This window comes from Lampris incognitus, chromosome 3 (genome assembly GCF_029633865.1).
Source record: "Lampris incognitus isolate fLamInc1 chromosome 3, fLamInc1.hap2, whole genome shotgun sequence".
Classification (NCBI taxonomy): Eukaryota; Metazoa; Chordata; class Actinopteri; order Lampriformes; family Lampridae; genus Lampris; species Lampris incognitus.
The window spans coordinates 49,152,464-49,168,405 of NC_079213.1; positions in this window are offsets into that span (position 1 = coordinate 49,152,464).

Genomic DNA, 15,942 nt, shown 5'->3' on the forward strand with positions numbered 1-15,942 from the left:
CCCATGGCAAGAGACTCATTTTCTGTGAGAAAATGCATTAAAAGGAGGGATTTCATCAGAAACACAAAAAATACATATTGTACGTGTCTGAAAACGCACAGAACCTTGAAATAGAAGGTTTCTCACCAAAAACCACATTGATGAAATCCGTACTTTAAGGCTCTGAGTGTTTGCAGACATGTACAACAGGCATGTTTAAACTATAACGTTTTTAGTGAAATCATGTTTCTCTCAAGGAGAAAACGCGTTTAAAGCCATAAAAAGATTTCACTGTGTTTTGGCATTGGACCAAGCTACCAACAACCTAAACAATGATCAGAACTGGAGAAATTACACATTGACATTGGGTGAAATCATGTAACTCTTAGGATGTGTTGCAGACTTGTTGAATAGATTCATTTTTCTTGTTTTGTTTGTTTCTGATGAAATTGTGCTTTTCTTGTCGAGAAAAGGCGTTTAACTTGATAAAAAGGTTTAGTGCGTTATGAATACGGGCTAGGTTAACAAAAGTAAAAATGTGAACTAAATAAGGCCGGGAGTCGTTTTTATTGTTTAAAACACCATTTCTCGACCAGAATATGCTTTCTCAAGAACGCCATTTTCCCATGGCGAGAGACTCATTTTCTGTGAGAAAATGCATTAAAAGGAGGGATTTCATCAGAAACACAAAAAATACATATTGTACTTGTCTGAAAACGCACAGAACCTTGAAATAGAAGGTTTCTCACCAAAAATCACATTGGTGAAAGCCGTACTTTAAGGCTCTGAGTGTTTGCAGACATGTACAACAGGCATGTTTAAACTACAACGTTTTTAGTGAAATCATGTTTTTCTCGAGGAGAAAACGCGTTTAAAGCCATAAAAAGATTTCACTCTGTTTTGGCATTGGACCAAGCTACCAACAACCTAAACAATGATCAGAACTGGAGAAATTACACATTGACATTGGGTGAAATCATGTAACTCTTAAGGATGTGTTGCAGACTTGTTGAATAGATTCATTTTTCTTGTTTTGTTTGTTTCTGATGAAATTGTGCTTTTCTTGTCGAGAAAAGGCGTTTAACGCGATAAAAAGGTTTAGTGCGTTATGAATACGGGCTACGTTACCAAAAGTAAAAATGTGAACTAAATAAGGCCGGGAGTCGTTTTTATTGTTTAAAACACCATTTCTCGACCAGAATATGCTTTCTCAAGAAAGCCATTTTCCGATGGCGAGAGACTCATTTTCTGTGAGAAAATGCATTAAAAGGAGGGATTTCATCAGAAACACAAAAAATACATATTGTACGTGTCTGATAACGCACCGAACCTTGAAATAGAAGGTTTCTCACCAAAAAACACATTGGTGAAAACCCTACTTTAAGGCTCTGAGTGTTTGAAGACAGTTAACAACAGGCATGTTTGAACTATATCGTTTTTAGTGAAATCATGTTTCTCTCGAGGAGAAAACGCGTTTAAAGCCATAAAGAGATTTCACTGTGTTTTGGCATTGGACCAAGCTACCAACAACCTAAACAATGATCAGAACTGGAGAAATTACACATTGACATTGGGTGAAAACATGTAACTCTTAAGAATATGTTGCAGACTTGTTGAATAGATTCATTTTTCTTGTTTTGTTTGTTTCTGATGAAATTGTGCTTTTCTTGTCGAGAAAAGGCGTTTAACGCGATAAAAAGGTTTAGTGCGTTATGAATACGGGCTAGGTTAACAAAATTAAAAATGTGAACTAAATAAGGCCGGGAGTCGTTTTTATTGTTTAAAACACCGTTTCTCGACCAGAATATGCTTTCTCAAGAACGCCATTTTCCCATGGCGAGAGACTCATTTTCTGTGAGAAAATGCATTAAAAGGAGGGATTTCATCAGAAACACAAAAAATACATATTGTACTTGTCTGAAAACGCACAGAACCTTGAAATAGAAGGTTTCTCACCAAAAATCACATTGGTGAAAGCCGTACTTTAAGGCTCTGAGTGTTTGCAGACATGTACAACAGGCATGTTTAAACTACAACGTTTTTAGTGAAATCATGTTTTTCTCGAGGAGAAAACGCGTTTAAAGCCATAAAAAGATTTCACTCTGTTTTGGCATTGGACCAAGCTGCCAACAACCTAAACAATGATCAGAACTGGAGAAATTACACATTGACATTGGGTGAAATCATGTAACTCTTAAGGATGTGTTGCAGACTTGTTGAATAGATTCATTTTTCTTTTTTTGTTTGTTTTTGATGAAATTGTGCTTTTGTTGTCGAGAAAAGGCGTTTAACGCGGTAAAAAGGTTTAGTGCGTTATGAATACGGGCTAGGTTAACAAAAGTTAAAATGTGAACTAAATAAGGCCGGGAGTCGTTTTTATTGTTTAAAACACCATTTCTCGACCAGAATATGCTTTTTCAAGAAAGCCATTTTCCCATGGCAAGAGACTCATTTTCTGTGAGAAAATGCATTAAAAGGAGGGATTTCATCAGAAACACAAAAAATACATATTGTACGTGTCTGAAAACGCACAGAACCTTGAAATAGAAGGTTTCTCACCAAAAACCACATTGATGAAATCCGTACTTTAAGGCTCTGAGTGTTTGCAGACATGTACAACAGGCATGTTTAAACTATAACGTTTTTAGTGAAATCATGTTTCTCTCAAGGAGAAAACGCGTTTAAAGCCATAAAAAGATTTCACTGTGTTTTGGCATTGGACCAAGCTACCAACAACCTAAACAATGATCAGAACTGGAGAAATTACACATTGACATTGGGTGAAATCATGTAACTCTTAGGATGTGTTGCAGACTTGTTGAATAGATTCATTTTTCTTGTTTTGTTTGTTTCTGATGAAATTGTGCTTTTGTTGTCGAGAAAAGGCGTTTAACGCGATAAAAAGGTTTAGTGCGTTATGAATACGGGCTAGGTTAACAAAAGTAAAAATGTGAACTAAATAAGGCCGGGAGTCGTTTTTATTGTTTAAAACACCATTTCTCGACCAGAATATGCTTTCTCAAGAACGCCATTTTCCCATGGCGAGAGACTCATTTTCTTTGAGAAAATGCATTAAAAGGAGGGATTTCATCAGAAACACAAAAAATACATATTGTACATGTCTGAAAACGCACAGAACCTTGAAATAGAAGGTTTCTCACCAAAAATCACATTGGTGAAAGCCGTACTTTAAGGCTCTGAGTGTTTGCAGACATGTACAACAGGCATGTTTAAACTACAACGTTTTTAGTGAAATCATGTTTTTCTCGAGGAGAAAACGCGTTTAAAGCCATAAAAAGATTTCACTCTGTTTTGGCATTGGACCAAGCTACCAACAACCTAAACAATGATCAGAACTGGAGAAATTACACATTGACATTGGGTGAAATCATGTAACTCTTAAGGATGTGTTGCAGACTTGTTGAATAGATTCATTTTTCTTGTTTTGTTTGTTTCTGATGAAATTGTGCTTTTCTTGTCGAGAAAAGGCGTTTAACGCGATAAAAAGGTTTAGTGCGTTATGAATACGGGCTACGTTACCAAAAGTAAAAATGTGAACTAAATAAGGCCGGGAGTCGTTTTTATTGTTTAAAACACCATTTCTCGACCAGAATATGCTTTCTCAAGAAAGCCATTTTCCGATGGCGAGAGACTCATTTTCTGTGAGAAAATGCATTAAAAGGAGGGATTTCATCAGAAACACAAAAAATACATATTGTACGTGTCTGATAACGCACCGAACCTTGAAATAGAAGGTTTCTCACCAAAAAACACATTGGTGAAAACCCTACTTTAAGGCTCTGAGTGTTTGAAGACAGTTAACAACAGGCATGTTTGAACTATATCGTTTTTAGTGAAATCATGTTTCTCTCGAGGAGAAAACGCGTTTAAAGCCATAAAGAGATTTCACTGTGTTTTGGCATTGGACCAAGCTACCAACAACCTAAACAATGATCAGAACTGGAGAAATTACACATTGACATTGGGTGAAAGCATGTAACTCTTAAGAATATGTTGCAGACTTGTTGAATAGATTCATTTTTCTTGTTTTGTTTGTTTCTGATGAAATTGTGCTTTTCTTGTCGAGAAAAGGCGTTTAACTTGATAAAAAGGTTTAGTGCGTTATGAATACGGGCTAGGTTAACAAAAGTAAAAATGTGAACTAAATAAGGCCGGGAGTCGTTTTTATTGTTTAAAACACCATTTCTCGACCAGAATATGCTTTCTCAAGAACGCCATTTTCCCATGGCGAGAGACTCATTTTCTTTGAGAAAATGCATTAAAAGGAGGGATTTCATCAGAAACACAAAAAATACATATTGTACATGTCTGAAAACGCACAGAACCTTGAAATAGAAGGTTTCTCACCAAAAAACACATTGGTGAAAACCGTACTTTAAGGCTCTGAGTGTTTGCAGACATGTACAACAGGCATGTTTAAACTACAACGTTTTTAGTGAAATCATGTTTTTCTCGAGGAGAAAACGCGTTTAAAGCCATAAAAAGATTTCACTCTGTTTTGGCATTGGACCAAGCTACCAACAACCTAAACAATGATCAGAACTGGAGAAATTACACATTGACATTGGGTGAAATCATGTAACTCTTAAGGATGTGTTGCAGACTTGTTGAATAGATTCATTTTTCTTGTTTTGTTTGTTTCTGATGAAATTGTGCTTTTCTTGTCGAGAAAAGGCGTTTAACGCGATAAAAAGGTTTAGTGCGTTATGAATACGGGCTACGTTACCAAAAGTAAAAATGTGAACTAAATAAGGCCGGGAGTCGTTTTTATTGTTTAAAACACCATTTCTCGACCAGAATATGCTTTCTCAAGAAAGCCATTTTCCGATGGCGAGAGACTCATTTTCTGTGAGAAAATGCATTAAAAGGAGGGATTTCATCAGAAACACAAAAAATACATATTGTACGTGTCTGATAACGCACCGAACCTTGAAATAGAAGGTTTCTCACCAAAAAACACATTGGTGAAAACCCTACTTTAAGGCTCTGAGTGTTTGAAGACAGTTAACAACAGGCATGTTTGAACTATATCGTTTTTAGTGAAATCATGTTTCTCTCGAGGAGAAAACGCGTTTAAAGCCATAAAGAGATTTCACTGTGTTTTGGCATTGGACCAAGCTACCAACAACCTAAACAATGATCAGAACTGGAGAAATTACACATTGACATTGGGTGAAAGCATGTAACTCTTAAGAATATGTTGCAGACTTGTTGAATAGATTCATTTTTCTTGTTTTGTTTGTTTTTGATGAAATTGTGCTTTTGTTGTCGAGAAAAGGCGTTTAACGCGATAAAAAGGTTTAGTGCGTTATGAATACGGGCTAGGTTAACAAAAGTAAAAATGTGAACTAAATAAGGCCGGGAGTCGTTTTTATTGTTTAAAACACCATTTCTCGACCAGAATATGCTTTCTCAAGAACGCCATTTTCCCATGGCGAGAGACTCATTTTCTTTGAGAAAATGCATTAAAAGGAGGGATTTCATCAGAAACACAAAAAATACATATTGTACATGTCTGAAAACGCACAGAACCTTGAAATAGAAGGTTTCTCACCAAAAATCACATTGGTGAAAGCCGTACTTTAAGGCTCTGAGTGTTTGCAGACAGTTACAACAGGCATGTTTAAACTATAACGTTTTTAGTGAAATCATGTTTTTCTCGAGGAGAAAACGCGTTTAAAGCCATAAAAAGATTTCACTGTGTTTTGGCATTGGACCAAGCTACCAACAACCTAAACAATGATCAGAACTGGAGAAATTACACATTGACATTGGGTGAAAGCATGTAACTCTTAAGGATGTGTTGCAGACTTGTTGAATAGATTCATTTTTCTTGTTTTGTTTGTTTTTGATGAAATTGTGCTTTTCTTGTCGAGAAAAGGCCTTTAACGCGATAAAAAGGTTTAGTGCGTTATGAATACGGGCTAGGTTAACAAAAGTAAAAATGTGAACTAAATAAGGCCGGGAGTCGTTTTTATTGTTTAAAACACCATTTCTCGACCAGAATATGCTTTTTCAAGAAAGCCATTTTCCCATGGCGAGAGACTCATTTCCTGTGAGAAAATGCATTAAAAGGAGGGATTTCATCAGAAACACAAAAAATACATATTGTACGTGTCTGAAAACGCACAGAACCTTGAAATAGAAGGTTTCTCACCAAAAACCACATTGATGAAAACCGTACTTTAAGGCTCTGAGTGTTTGCAAACATGTACAACAGGCATGTTTAAACTATAACGTTTTTGTGAAATCATGTTTCTCTCGAGGAGAAAACGCGTTTAAAGCCATAAAAAGATTTCACTCTGTTTTGGCATTGGACCAAGCTACCAACAACCTAAACAATGATCAGAACTGGAGAAATTACACATTGACATTGGGTGAAATCATGTAACTCTTAAGGATGTGTTGCAGACTTGTTGAATAGATTCATTTTTCTTGTTTTGTTTGTTTCTGATGAAATTGTGCTTTTCTTGTCGAGAAAAGGCGTTTAACGCGATAAAAAGGTTTAGTGCGTTATGAATACGGGCTACGTTACCAAAAGTAAAAATGTGAACTAAATAAGGCCGGGAGTCGTTTTTATTGTTTAAAACACCATTTCTCGACCAGAATATGCTTTCTCAAGAAAGCCATTTTCCGATGGCGAGAGACTCATTTTCTGTGAGAAAATGCATTAAAAGGAGGGATTTCATCAGAAACACAAAAAATACATATTGTACGTGTCTGATAACGCACCGAACCTTGAAATAGAAGGTTTCTCACCAAAAAACACATTGGTGAAAACCCTACTTTAAGGCTCTGAGTGTTTGAAGACAGTTAACAACAGGCATGTTTGAACTATATCGTTTTTAGTGAAATCATGTTTCTCTCGAGGAGAAAACGCGTGTAAAGCCATAAAGAGATTTCACTGTGTTTTGGCATTGGACCAAGCTACCAACAACCTAAACAATGATCAGAACTGGAGAAATTACACATTGACATTGGGTGAAATCATGTAACTCTTAAGGATGTGTTGCAGACTTGTTGAATAGATTCATTTTTCTTGTTTTGTTTGTTTCTGATGAAATTGTGCTTTTCTTGTCGAGAAAAGGCGTTTAACGCGATAAAAAGGTTTAGTGCGTTATGAATACGGGCTACGTTACCAAAAGTAAAAATGTGAACTAAATAAGGCCGGGAGTCGTTTTTATTGTTTAAAACACCATTTCTCGACCAGAATATGCTTTCTCAAGAAAGCCATTTTCCGATGGCGAGAGACTCATTTTCTGTGAGAAAATGCATTAAAAGGAGGGATTTCATCAGAAACACAAAAAATACATATTGTACGTGTCTGATAACGCACCGAACCTTGAAATAGAAGGTTTCTCACCAAAAAACACATTGGTGAAAACCCTACTTTAAGGCTCTGAGTGTTTGAAGACAGTTAACAACAGGCATGTTTGAACTATATCGTTTTTAGTGAAATCATGTTTCTCTCGAGGAGAAAACGCGTTTAAAGCCATAAAGAGATTTCACTGTGTTTTGGCATTGGACCAAGCTACCAACAACCTAAACAATGATCAGAACTGGAGAAATTACACATTGACATTGGGTGAAAGCATGTAACTCTTAAGAATATGTTGCAGACTTGTTGAATAGATTCATTTTTCTTGTTTTGTTTGTTTCTGATGAAATTGTGCTTTTCTTGTCGAGAAAAGGCCTTTAACGCGATAAAAAGGTTTAGTGCGTTATGAATACGGGCTAGGTTAACAAAATTAAAAATGTGAACTAAATAAGGCCGGGAGTCGTTTTTATTGTTTAAAACACCGTTTCTCGACCAGAATATGCTTTCTCAAGAACGCCATTTTCCCATGGCGAGAGACTCATTTTCTGTGAGAAAATGCATTAAAAGGAGGGATTTCATCAGAAACACAAAAAATACATATTGTACTTGTCTGAAAACGCACAGAACCTTGAAATAGAAGGTTTCTCACCAAAAATCACATTGGTGAAAGCCGTACTTTAAGGCTCTGAGTATTTGCAGACATGTACAACAGGCATGTTTAAACTACAACGTTTTTAGTGAAATCATGTTTTTCTCGAGGAGAAAACGCGTTTAAAGCCATAAAAAGATTTCACTCTGTTTTGGCATTGGACCAAGCTACCAACAACCTAAACAATGATCAGAACTGGAGAAATTACACATTGACATTGGGTGAAATCATGTAACTCTTAAGGATGTGTTGCAGACTTGTTGAATAGATTCATTTTTCTTGTTTTGTTTGTTTCTGATGAAATTGTGCTTTTCTTGTCGAGAAAAGGCGTTTAACGCGATAAAAAGGTTTAGTGCGTTATGAATACGGGCTACGTTACCAAAAGTAAAAATGTGAACTAAATAAGGCCGGGAGTCGTTTTTATTGTTTAAAACACCATTTCTCGACCAGAATATGCTTTCTCAAGAAAGCCATTTTCCGATGGCGAGAGACTCATTTTCTGTGAGAAAATGCATTAAAAGGAGGGATTTCATCAGAAACACAAAAAATACATATTGTACGTGTCTGATAACGCACCGAACCTTGAAATAGAAGGTTTCTAACCAAAAAACACATTGGTGAAAACCCTACTTTAAGGCTCTGAGTGTTTGAAGACAGTTAACAACAGGCATGTTTGAACTATATCGTTTTTAGTGAAATCATGTTTCTCTCGAGGAGAAAACGCGTTTAAAGCCATAAAGAGATTTCACTGTGTTTTGGCATTGGACCAAGCTACCAACAACCTAAACAATGATCAGAACTGGAGAAATTACACATTGACATTGGGTGAAAGCATGTAACTCTTAAGAATATGTTGCAGACTTGTTGAATAGATTCATTTTTCTTGTTTTGTTTGTTTCTGATGAAATTGTGCTTTTCTTGTCGAGAAAAGGCGTTTAACTTGATAAAAAGGTTTAGTGCGTTATGAATACGGGCTAGGTTAACAAAAGTAAAAATGTGAACTAAATAAGGCCGGGAGTCGTTTTTATTGTTTAAAACACCATTTCTCGACCAGAATATGCTTTTTCAAGAAAGCCATTTTCCCATGGCGAGAGACTCATTTCCTGTGAGAAAATGCATTAAAAGGAGGGATTTCATCAGAAACACAAAAAATACATATTGTACGTGTCTGAAAACGCACAGAACCTTGAAATAGAAGGTTTCTCACCAAAAACCACATTGATGAAAACCGTACTTTAAGGCTCTGAGTGTTTGTAAACATGTACAACAGGCATGTTTAAACTATAACGTTTTTAGTGAAATCATGTTTCTCTCGAGGAGAAAACGCGTTTAAAGCCATAAAAAGATTTCGCTGTATTTTGGCATTGGACCAAGCTACCAACAACCTAAACAATGATCAGAACTGGAGAAATTACACATTGACATTGGGTGAAATCATGTAACTCTTAAGGATGTGTTGCAGACTTGTTGAATAGATTCATTTTTCTTGTTTTGTTTGTTTTTGATGAAATTGTGCTTTTGTTGTCGAGAAAAGACGTTTAACGCGATAAAAAGGTTTAGTGCGTTATGAATACGGGCTAGGTTACCAAAAGTAAAAATGTGAACTAAATAAGGCCGGGAGTCGTTTCTATTGTTTAAAATACCTTTTCTCGACCAGAATATGCTTTTTCAAGAAAGCCATTTTCCCTTGGCGAGAGACTCATTTTCTGTGTGAAAATGCATTAAAAGGAGGGATTTCATCAGAAACACAAAAAATACATATTGTACGTGTCTGAAATTGAACAGAACCTTGAAATAGAAGGTTTCTCACCAAAAAACACATTGGTGAAAACCGTACTTTAAGGCTCTGAGTGTTTGCAGACAGTTACAACAGGCATGTTTAAACTATAACGTTTTTAGTGAAATCATGTTTCTCTCGAGGAGAAAACGCGTTTAAAGCCATAAAGAGATTTCACTGTGTTTTGGCATTGGACCAAGCTACCAACAACCTAAACAATGATCAGAACTGGAGAAATTACACATTGACATTGGGTGAAAGCATGTAACTCTTAAGAATGTGTTGCAGACTTGTTGAATAGATTCATTTTTCTTGTTTTGTTTGTTTCTGATGAAATTGTGCTTTTGTTGTCGAGAAAAGGCGTTTAACGCGATAAAAAGGTTTAGTGCGTTATGAATACGGGCTAGGTTAACAAAAGTAAAAATGTGAACTAAATAAGGCCGGGAGTCGTTTTTATTGTTTAAAACACCATTTCTCGACCAGAATATGCTTTCTCAAGAACGCCATTTTCCCATGGCGAGAGACTAATTTTCTGTGAGAAAATGCATTAAAAGGAGGGATTTCATCAGAAACACAAAAAATACATATTGTACATGTCTGAAAACGCACAGAACCTTGAAATAGAAGGTTTCTCACCAAAAATCACATTGGTGAAAGCCGTACTTTAAGGCTCTGAGTGTTTGCAGACATGTACAACAGGCATGTTTAAACTATAACGTTTTTAGTGAAATCATGTTTTTCTCGAGGAGAAAACGCGTTTAAAGCCATAAAAAGATTTCACTGTGTTTTGGCATTGGACCAAGCTGCCAACAACCTAAACAATGATCAGAACTGGAGAAATTACACATTGACATTGGGTGAAATCATGTAACTCTTAAGGATGTGTTGCAGACTTGTTGAATAGATTCATTTTTCTTGTTTTGTTTGTTTTTGATGAAATTGTGCTTTTGTTGTCGAGAAAAGGCGTTTAACGCGGTAAAAAGGTTTAGTGCGTTATGAATACGGGCTAGGTTAACAAAAGTTAAAATGTGAACTAAATAAGGCCGGGAGTCGTTTTTATTGTTTAAAACACCATTTCTCGACCAGAATATGCTTTTTCAAGAAAGCCATTTTCCCATGGCAAGAGACTCATTTTCTGTGAGAAAATGCATTAAAAGGAGGGATTTCATCAGAAACACAAAAAATACATATTGTACTTGTCTGAAAACGCACAGAACCTTGAAATAGAAGGTTTCTCACCAAAAATCACATTGGTGAAAGCCGTACTTTAAGGCTCTGAGTGTTTGCAGACATGTACAACAGGCATGTTTAAACTACAACGTTTTTAGTGAAATCATGTTTTTCTCGAGGAGAAAACGCGTTTAAAGCCATAAAAAGATTTCACTCTGTTTTGGCATTGGACCAAGCTACCAACAACCTAAACAATGATCAGAACTGGAGAAATTACACATTGACATTGGGTGAAATCATGTAACTCTTAAGGATGTGTTGCAGACTTGTTGAATAGATTCATTTTTCTTGTTTTGTTTGTTTCTGATGAAATTGTGCTTTTCTTGTCGAGAAAAGGCGTTTAACGCGATAAAAAGGTTTAGTGCGTTATGAATACGGGCTACGTTACCAAAAGTAAAAATGTGAACTAAATAAGGCCGGGAGTCGTTTTTATTGTTTAAAACACCATTTCTCGACCAGAATATGCTTTCTCAAGAACGCCATTTTCCGATGGCGAGAGACTCATTTTCTGTGAGAAAATGCATTAAAAGGAGGGATTTCATCAGAAACACAAAAAATACATATTGTACGTGTCTGATAACGCACCGAACCTTGAAATAGAAGGTTTCTCACCAAAAAACACATTGGTGAAAACCCTACTTTAAGGCTCTGAGTGTTTGCAGACATGTACAACAGGCATGTTTAAACTATAACGTTTTTAGTGAAATCATGTTTTTCTCGAGGAGAAAACGCGTTTAAAGCCATAAAAAGATTTCACTGTGTTTTGGCATTGGACCAAGCTACCAACAACCTAAACAATGATCAGAACTGGAGAAATTACACATTGACATTGGGTGAAATCATGTAACTCTTAAGGATGTGTTGCAGACTTGTTGAATAGATTCATTTTTCTTGTTTTGTTTGTTTCTGATGAAATTGTGCTTTTCTTGTCGAGAAAAGGCGTTTAACGCGATAAAAAGGTTTAGTGCGTTATGAATACGGGCTACGTTACCAAAAGTAAAAATGTGAACTAAATAAGGCCGGGAGTCGTTTTTATTGTTTAAAACACCATTTCTCGACCAGAATATGCTTTCTCAAGAAAGCCATTTTCCGATGGCGAGAGACTCATTTTCTGTGAGAAAATGCATTAAAAGGAGGGATTTCATCAGAAACACAAAAAATACATATTGTACGTGTCTGATAACGCACCGAACCTTGAAATAGAAGGTTTCTAACCAAAAAACACATTGGTGAAAACCCTACTTTAAGGCTCTGAGTGTTTGAAGACAGTTAACAACAGGCATGTTTGAACTATATCGTTTTTAGTGAAATCATGTTTCTCTCGAGGAGAAAACGCGTTTAAAGCCATAAAGAGATTTCACTGTGTTTTGGCATTGGACCAAGCTACCAACAACCTAAACAATGATCAGAACTGGAGAAATTACACATTGACATTGGGTGAAAGCATGTAACTCTTAAGAATATGTTGCAGACTTGTTGAATAGATTCATTTTTCTTGTTTTGTTTGTTTCTGATGAAATTGTGCTTTTCTTGTCGAGAAAAGGCGTTTAACTTGATAAAAAGGTTTAGTGCGTTATGAATACGGGCTAGGTTAACAAAAGTAAAAATGTGAACTAAATAAGGCCGGGAGTCGTTTTTATTGTTTAAAACACCATTTCTCGACCAGAATATGCTTTTTCAAGAAAGCCATTTTCCCATGGCGAGAGACTCATTTCCTGTGAGAAAATGCATTAAAAGGAGGGATTTCATCAGAAACACAAAAAATACATATTGTACGTGTCTGAAAACGCACAGAACCTTGAAATAGAAGGTTTCTCACCAAAAACCACATTGATGAAAACCGTACTTTAAGGCTCTGAGTGTTTGCAAACATGTACAACAGGCATGTTTAAACTATAACGTTTTTAGTGAAATCATGTTTCTCTCGAGGAGAAAACGCGTTTAAAGCCATAAAAAGATTTCGCTGTATTTTGGCATTGGACCAAGCTACCAACAACCTAAACAATGATCAGAACTGGAGAAATTACACATTGACATTGGGTGAAATCATGTAACTCTTAAGGATGTGTTGCAGACTTGTTGAATAGATTCATTTTTCTTGTTTTGTTTGTTTTTGATGAAATTGTGCTTTTGTTGTCGAGAAAAGACGTTTAACGCGATAAAAAGGTTTAGTGCGTTATGAATACGGGCTAGGTTACCAAAAGTAAAAATGTGAACTAAATAAGGCCGGGAGTCGTTTCTATTGTTTAAAATACCTTTTCTCGACCAGAATATGCTTTTTCAAGAAAGCCATTTTCCCTTGGCGAGAGACTCATTTTCTGTGTGAAAATGCATTAAAAGGAGGGATTTCATCAGAAACACAAAAAATACATATTGTACGTGTCTGAAATTGAACAGAACCTTGAAATAGAAGGTTTCTCACCAAAAAACACATTGGTGAAAACCGTACTTTAAGGCTCTGAGTGTTTGCAGACAGTTACAACAGGCATGTTTAAACTATAACGTTTTTAGTGAAATCATGTTTCTCTCGAGGAGAAAACGCGTTTAAAGCCATAAAGAGATTTCACTGTGTTTTGGCATTGGACCAAGCTACCAACAACCTAAACAATGATCAGAACTGGAGAAATTACACATTGACATTGGGTGAAAGCATGTAACTCTTAAGAATGTGTTGCAGACTTGTTGAATAGATTCATTTTTCTTGTTTTGTTTGTTTCTGATGAAATTGTGCTTTTGTTGTCGAGAAAAGGCGTTTAACGCGATAAAAAGGTTTAGTGCGTTATGAATACGGGCTAGGTTAACAAAAGTAAAAATGTGAACTAAATAAGGCCGGGAGTCGTTTTTATTGTTTAAAACACCATTTCTCGACCAGAATATGCTTTCTCAAGAACGCCATTTTCCCATGGCGAGAGACTAATTTTCTGTGAGAAAATGCATTAAAAGGAGGGATTTCATCAGAAACACAAAAAATACATATTGTACATGTCTGAAAACGCACAGAACCTTGAAATAGAAGGTTTCTCACCAAAAATCACATTGGTGAAAGCCGTACTTTAAGGCTCTGAGTGTTTGCAGACATGTACAACAGGCATGTTTAAACTATAACGTTTTTAGTGAAATCATGTTTTTCTCGAGGAGAAAACGCGTTTAAAGCCATAAAAAGATTTCACTGTGTTTTGGCATTGGACCAAGCTGCCAACAACCTAAACAATGATCAGAACTGGAGAAATTACACATTGACATTGGGTGAAATCATGTAACTCTTAAGGATGTGTTGCAGACTTGTTGAATAGATTCATTTTTCTTGTTTTGTTTGTTTTTGATGAAATTGTGCTTTTGTTGTCGAGAAAAGGCGTTTAACGCGGTAAAAAGGTTTAGTGCGTTATGAATACGGGCTAGGTTAACAAAAGTTAAAATGTGAACTAAATAAGGCCGGGAGTCGTTTTTATTGTTTAAAACACCATTTCTCGACCAGAATATGCTTTTTCAAGAAAGCCATTTTCCCATGGCAAGAGACTCATTTTCTGTGAGAAAATGCATTAAAAGGAGGGATTTCATCAGAAACACAAAAAATACATATTGTACTTGTCTGAAAACGCACAGAACCTTGAAATAGAAGGTTTCTCACCAAAAATCACATTGGTGAAAGCCGTACTTTAAGGCTCTGAGTGTTTGCAGACATGTACAACAGGCATGTTTAAACTACAACGTTTTTAGTGAAATCATGTTTTTCTCGAGGAGAAAACGCGTTTAAAGCCATAAAAAGATTTCACTCTGTTTTGGCATTGGACCAAGCTACCAACAACCTAAACAATGATCAGAACTGGAGAAATTACACATTGACATTGGGTGAAATCATGTAACTCTTAAGGATGTGTTGCAGACTTGTTGAATAGATTCATTTTTCTTGTTTTGTTTGTTTCTGATGAAATTGTGCTTTTCTTGTCGAGAAAAGGCGTTTAACGCGATAAAAAGGTTTAGTGCGTTATGAATACGGGCTACGTTACCAAAAGTAAAAATGTGAACTAAATAAGGCCGGGAGTCGTTTTTATTGTTTAAAACACCATTTCTCGACCAGAATATGCTTTCTCAAGAACGCCATTTTCCGATGGCGAGAGACTCATTTTCTGTGAGAAAATGCATTAAAAGGAGGGATTTCATCAGAAACACAAAAAATACATATTGTACGTGTCTGATAACGCACCGAACCTTGAAATAGAAGGTTTCTCACCAAAAAACACATTGGTGAAAACCCTACTTTAAGGCTCTGAGTGTTTGCAGACATGTACAACAGGCATGTTTAAACTATAACGTTTTTAGTGAAATCATGTTTTTCTCGAGGAGAAAACGCGTTTAAAGCCATAAAAAGATTTCACTGTGTTTTGGCATTGGACCAAGCTACCAACAACCTAAACAATGATCAGAACTGGAGAAATTACACATTGACATTGGGTGAAATCATGTAACTCTTAAGGATGTGTTGCAGACTTGTTGAATAGATTCATTTTTCTTGTTTTGTTTGTTTCTGATGAAATTGTGCTTTTCTTGTCGAGAAAAGGCGTTTAACGCGATAAAAAGGTTTAGTGCGTTATGAATACGGGCTACGTTACCAAAAGTAAAAATGTGAACTAAATAAGGCCGGGAGTCGTTTTTATTGTTTAAAACACCATTTCTCGACCAGAATATGCTTTCTCAAGAAAGCCATTTTCCGATGGCGAGAGACTCATTTTCTGTGAGAAAATGCATTAAAAGGAGGGATTTCATCAGAAACACAAAAAATACATATTGTACGTGTCTGATAACGCACCGAACCTTGAAATAGAAGGTTTCTCACCAAAAAACACATTGGTGAAAACCCTACTTTAAGGCTCTGAGTGTTTGAAGACAGTTAACAACAGGCATGTTTGAACTATATCGTTTTTAGTGAAATCATGTTTCTCTCGAGGAGAAAACGCGTTTAAAGCCATA